At 43.9% G+C, this 6000-nt stretch overlaps 1 long non-coding RNA gene across 1 annotated transcript in view; it reads right to left on the reverse strand.

Annotated features, from left to right (window-relative positions):
- The window catches only part of LOC138294225 (uncharacterized), a 172767-nt gene extending 171331 nt beyond the window's left edge, over nucleotides 1–1436 (reverse strand). The window contains exon 1 of the long non-coding RNA XR_011203282.1: nucleotides 1293–1436. This is a non-coding gene — a long non-coding RNA (uncharacterized lncRNA). The remainder of the gene's footprint in view (nucleotides 1–1292) is intronic.
- Between the last annotated feature and the right edge of the window lie 4564 nt (nucleotides 1437–6000).

A 6000-nucleotide genomic window follows, 5' to 3' on the forward strand; every position in this document is an offset into this window, starting at 1 on the left:
CTGTCACCTTTCAATTGCTGGTTGCTGTGTTCGGGTGTTTAACTGGTAGTGGTACAACTATTAAAAATGTCTTGGCAAGGCTGCACCACCTTGCATGTCTGGACATGGTGCATTAGGCTGCATCATGCCGAGACATACACCTAAGTAGTCTCTTCCCCAAATATTGCCCATGCTCTCATGTATCTCACTCTGTCCTCTTCCCACAGCTTCTCTCTTGAGCTCTCCTTTTAATCCCCTTTTCTTAAATACATGAACCTCCTGCTTTCTCAACCATCCACTTCCTTTTCTCTACCGCCCTCTCTCACACTCTGTTCGCACACCCATTTTTGGGCATCCTCTGATACCCTTCTCTCGATTTTCACTTCCCTCAATCTCACAACACACACAATTCTTCCTGACAGCTCATTGTTTTGTAGCATACACTTTTTTCTCACATTTTCACTTCACGTATCTCCTAATTTCACCTCCTTCTCACACCCTTCTTTCAAAGGCCCTTTTTTCTGTCTCACATTCTCCTTTTACCATCCCATTGTCTGTCACTGTCCTCTCAATTAAATGCTCCTCTCACAGGCACGCACAAATACAGTTGCCTCTTTCAAATCTGTTTTCCTCAGAAACCCCTTACTTACTCTATCACATTCTGAAACGTCTCTTGCTCCCATCGTTCTTTTTCTAAGCTCCTGTTTCTCACAAACACGTTCCCACTTACACTGTCTCTTACACAAAAACGTTCAAGGATGGATGTGGTTTTTGTGGTCCCTGTAGCATTAAAACATAATTTTTTGGGAAATTGTGCTGGTGAAAACAAAATTGCATCCCAAAATTGGGCAAAAACGACTTCGATGCCCCGCTGCTAAAGTCTGAAGAGAAAGTCCAAAGAGAAAATCCTATGCAGGATTGTAGTTTTAAAACAGTACGTTGTTGATATCCAGATGAAACACGGATATTTAGTTAGGAAACTGGAACAAATGAAAGTTACGGGTAATTTGCATATTACTGTAGTTGTGTGTTGATTCTTTGGCTTTCCACACATTGACATGTAGCTGTTACCTTGTACAAGCCATTTGGGGCAGCCCATACGCTGCCTATAAGTATGCTCTATACAGACACCTTCAAAAACGTTTTGAACACGAGCGCGCGAGCCTGTGTGCAATTGCAATCACAGCATCGGTGTTGCACCTGCTGTGGGTCGCCAGTTCACACAATTATACCGCTTGGTTATAACGCTTTTTTTGGCCACGCCTCTTTTAGAGACTCGGCCTTTTTCATCCCATGTGGAGGGAGAGACTTACTTGTTAAATTGTACATGTCTGATTCATTTATTTCCCTTTATTTTCCGTCATCCTTGCTATGCATCGTGGGCAGGTTCACCGGAAAGCACCCGAACTGTACGTGCCTGTGCGAGAGAACCACAAATGCACATTTGCCGTGGCCGGTTCAAAGCCTAGCCTGGCTGCATCGTTACGTAATTTTCCCCAAAACAAACCAAATGTTTCACATGTGGTACGTGCGTGCCCCCTTGTGGGAACTTTCAATATTGCGCTACAGTTGTCAACATTTTGTGAGGCCGATTCAAATCAGATTGAAGCGTGTTAGATCTACGCTGGCTGGATCTAACCATATTTAATTCATCTTGCATTGGACCAGATCTGGGAATGTATGTAAGCATCTGCGTGATGCATTTAAGGAGCTCTTTGTGGGTTGAAAAATGCGAGGACCTAAGTAGGCATGATCCTTGTAACTCATACATACGAAGTAGAATCTCATGTGTGACAGATTCATCCATAGTTTTGACAAAGAATAATTGAAATAAGTTGGATGCAAAGTATGTATTCAAACATTTTGGACCAATATCTTGTGCCGTAAACCATACAACGTTTGACTGGGTATATTTAGTAGATTCACCTTGATTGCTTGTTATTTTTACCCTTTCTGTGTAAGTTATTCAGTCCCCCCCGGTACCATTTCACTCTTGCCAGTTTCACAAATAAGCCTTCAGGTGCGTTTTGCGTAGTAGCTTCGACGTGTGACAGGTGGGCGGGTACATTGTCTTTTATTCAGTGTAAAATGGAAGGGCCAAAGGGTCTTGGTTCAATGTTCGTTTTTATTAGGTCCAGCGTGCAAGCGCTTTGACCTATTGTAGGTACTGTGGGCTTTTAACCACGCCCATCACTATCACTCTTTCTGGGCTTGCCTTTCAAAGATCATTTGTTATCATTGGTAAATGCTTTACTTTGTTCCTCCATGGCCAGTTTTGTTATGGCCTTGAAGACTGCTCCTGTTATATGGATAATTGCGCGATTGCCAGTATGGTTGACTGCGAGCAAACTGATTTTTCTTTTTGTGTCTCTCCTTCGTGCTCACGGCGGCCGTGGCACTTTGAATTGACTTGCTTATGTTAACTGTTTTACTTTTCATTTTCAATTTAAGTGGCAAGAAAAGTCCAGTTAGGAATTTACAACGCTAATCGCTCTAACAGCAAACGGGAGACCCATTGCATTGCAAATGCATGTTTGCTTTGTAGAGGCTCAGGTCTGGTAGGTCCTGATCTACCTAAACAATTAAGAGGAGACAGGACCCTTTGAGGAACAGAGCAGAAGTTGTCAGTCAGCCGAAGGTAGTTGTTGAAAATTGATTTCACCCTCTCCTTTGTATCCACCACCCCCCACACCTGCCCTCCTAGCATGCTGTGGTCGCCTGGTACACTAGGCATGAGTCATGGCTGAAGAGGACAGCTACAGACTTCTGTTACCCCAGATTAACTCCTGTATCCCATGCGGACCATCCTATTCTTCCTCACCCTGGAGTACCTACCTGCTCCCCTACATCTTTTCACGTAAAGTCTACAAGCAGTCGGCTATCGCTTTTAGGTGCCGTGGCCACTCGCCCATAATGCCACATGTCATGCATGAAAGGCTTTGGGGTGCCAGAATACAGAGGGCTGCCTTTAGGGTGCAGACATACCTGTTAGTCCTCGCCTTTCCACTTTCACCCACCCCACATGTGGGGCCTACAGAACTAAGGGTCCTAAAAGGGAGCATGCCCTGTCAGTATTGAGAGGAAATTTGTAGTCCTCCTGCCACAATCCTACACATCCCACATGCAGTGCCTGCTTGGCTCCAGGTTCCTTACGGCAGCAGGCAGTTTTGGGGCTGTAGGCATTCCCCGCCTTGCTCGCACCACCTAAAATTCAATGCTTGCTGTGATTGGGTCTCCACCAGCTCGGTGCTCATCCCCTGTTCCTACTTACCCCATATATGCTGCTTGCCAGGCTCGGAGTTCCAGAAGGCAGCAGACAAAGTGGCACGGTAGGGGTGCCTGTCCCTCTCTCACTGCCATTACCCTACACATAACTCCTAGCGGGCTTAGGGTTTTGGCAGGCAGTGGTCACTTTTAGAGGTCCAAAGGTATAATTCCAAATGAGGTAAAAAAAATCTTCCCTGCACATCAAGCACTTAGAATTGTATGGTAGGATGTAATGTGAGGTCCGGCGATGGCCATGGAGCCCAGAGTCCTTACAGTGTTATGGGTGATTAGACATTAATTTGCAATTTGGGCAAGCATGTCTGCTTTTCTTTACTCTCAGGCAACCCCATTTAAGAGATTGCTGATAGATTTACAGTCAGGCCTCTCTCATTGCCCTATCACGTTGAAACATCAGGTCAGACCACGCTGCTTCATGTGTAATCTTCGCCTAAGGCATTCTACCATTGGAGTCCTGTTTCACACTCGCAGGTTTGGAGTATAGTGAGTTGATGAGGGTCCCGTATATTTCTTCATACCAAGCCTTGGGACTTACTTCATATTTGATAGATCCAAATTTATACAGCAATCTAGAGAAGACTACAAAGAAGGTCAGTTTTTTTTATATTTGGGCATATAGGCTGCCAATGATCATTGTCCTGTCCATTGGAATTAGAGCAATATAAGTACCATTTGACTGCATGAAGTTTAATATTTTTCTTTTGTTGAATGAAATGGGAGAGCCAATTGACACCTAAGTAAGGTAATAGTTATCAGTTTAGCAGAGGTACGGGGTCATTTCTATTCTGAGTTTGTCCAGTGTATTCTTTTGGACCTGGCATCTGCTATATGTTGGTATGAAGGGTAGTGAGCTGAAGATACAGGACTGAAGGTTCATGTGCTTTAGAGAAAAAAATGTCACCTGTGGGATGGGGATCATCGTAATGGGTTCTGTGAGTCGCTAGGATCGGACTTTCCGTGAGAAGAGTGGAGAAAAAAATAGAAGAAAGACTAACCAAACAACCCTGTGCTTGTTTCTGTTGTCCAGGAGCAGTACTCTAGCACTGTGGAGGGGGTTCCCACAAGGCTATGGGTATAGTTGGTATCAGAAGTTGGGGAATGAGTTCCACTGATAAAGGAGTGGTGCAGTGGAAGCGGCGGTCCCTCCTTTAAGACTGTCGACAGTGGGTGGGTTAGGAACATTCAGTTCACCTCGATCAATGTGATTGATGAGGTGGGTGGTTGGGTAGTGGGAGTACATGGTTGCACCAGTGGTGATGTCAGCGGTGGAGGAATTTTGCTGGAATATTTCAGGGTAAAATGCAATATCAAACCAAATGTGCCCTAGTAAAACTGAACAGCCCTCCATAAGAGCTATCAATACTGCAACATGCTAGCATTTGCATAGGGAGTGGGGATTAATATATACTAGATAATGGATATTCCAACAGATGAGTTCTTCAGTGAGTTGATAATTCTGTCACCAGAGGCCTAAGACCTGTATGGCCATTGGAAGTAGAACGAATGTTAGCACCAGTGGTAGCGCCAGGGGCAAAATAATTATTTTTTAGGATATTTCAGGATAAAAATGTTTATTTCAACCCTTGTATGCACTATTAAAACAAAACAGCCCAGCAAATTAGGGGATCAATATTGCAGTAAGCTTACATTTGTTTGTAAAGTGTAGATCAATGCATACTCAGATGATGGGTATTCCAGTGAATAAGTCCAACAGTGAGTCAAAAAAGCCGATTGCCAGAGGCCTAGAACCTCTATAGTCATCAAAAGTGTAATAGGTAGGAGAGAGAGTTATCTGTTCAGTATTTTCCTTCTTGTTTCTCTAGGGTGGAGTTAAGTGGATGTCTTAATTTGTTTCTCTCCGTGTTCATATTTTCAATGGTTTGATGCAGGCTATCTCTGTAGTATTGGTGACACGTTGCTCCACTTATTGTCTTAAATTCCCCAGGGGTTTCACAATAGTGAGAGAGGAGCAGTGGGTCAATGGGTCTTATATGTAGACGTGAAAGATGGTGTCTCCATGGCAGAGGTCTCCCAGGATTCCAAGAATGTTTCCAAGTATTCAGGTTCCTCATACTCTGCTGCATTCCCATCCAGGGAAATGGCCCTAACTGCTTGGTCTAGTAGACCAAACTTACTGTCCCCACAGCAAAGATGTGAGATTGGGCTGGGATTTTATTACAAAACATGTAAGCTCCTATTATGCTATCTTCTCTTGCTTTAATTCAAATAGCACCCAAGAAAAAACTACAACTCCCAGCAACCCTAGCTGGGAAAACTACAGAATACATGCCATAAAGAAGTAACCAATCAGGATAACAGGCAGGTATAAACGTCTTGACTGAGAGCAACAAGACCTCTTTTGTTGCTGCTCGCAGTCAAGATAAGTACTATCTTTATTATCCCTACTCTTATATAATTTTCACATGGTTTTAGTTGGTTTTTCTGTGATTTATTGGATTATATTTGTATTTATTGTGGGTATAAGGTTATCATAACTTCTTTTCGTTATTACGGTATTCGTTTTTTGCTTTCCTCAACATTCTATCTTGAGCGCCCTCAGCGCGTGCTGTGTAACGGCCTTGTTTTGACCGTTACACTCTCACCGGCTGTTCCCGACACAGTGCTCCAGTTAGTCAGCTGTTTTCAGTGTCAGCTGTTTCTCGGCTTCACTCCGCTCAGGAAAGCCGCTTTCCGCTAGCTCCCTCGCAGCAGCTCTGCTTCACTCTGGGGAATTCC

Source organism: Pleurodeles waltl, chromosome 4_2, assembly GCF_031143425.1.
Source record: "Pleurodeles waltl isolate 20211129_DDA chromosome 4_2, aPleWal1.hap1.20221129, whole genome shotgun sequence".
Taxonomy (NCBI): Eukaryota; Metazoa; Chordata; class Amphibia; order Caudata; family Salamandridae; genus Pleurodeles; species Pleurodeles waltl.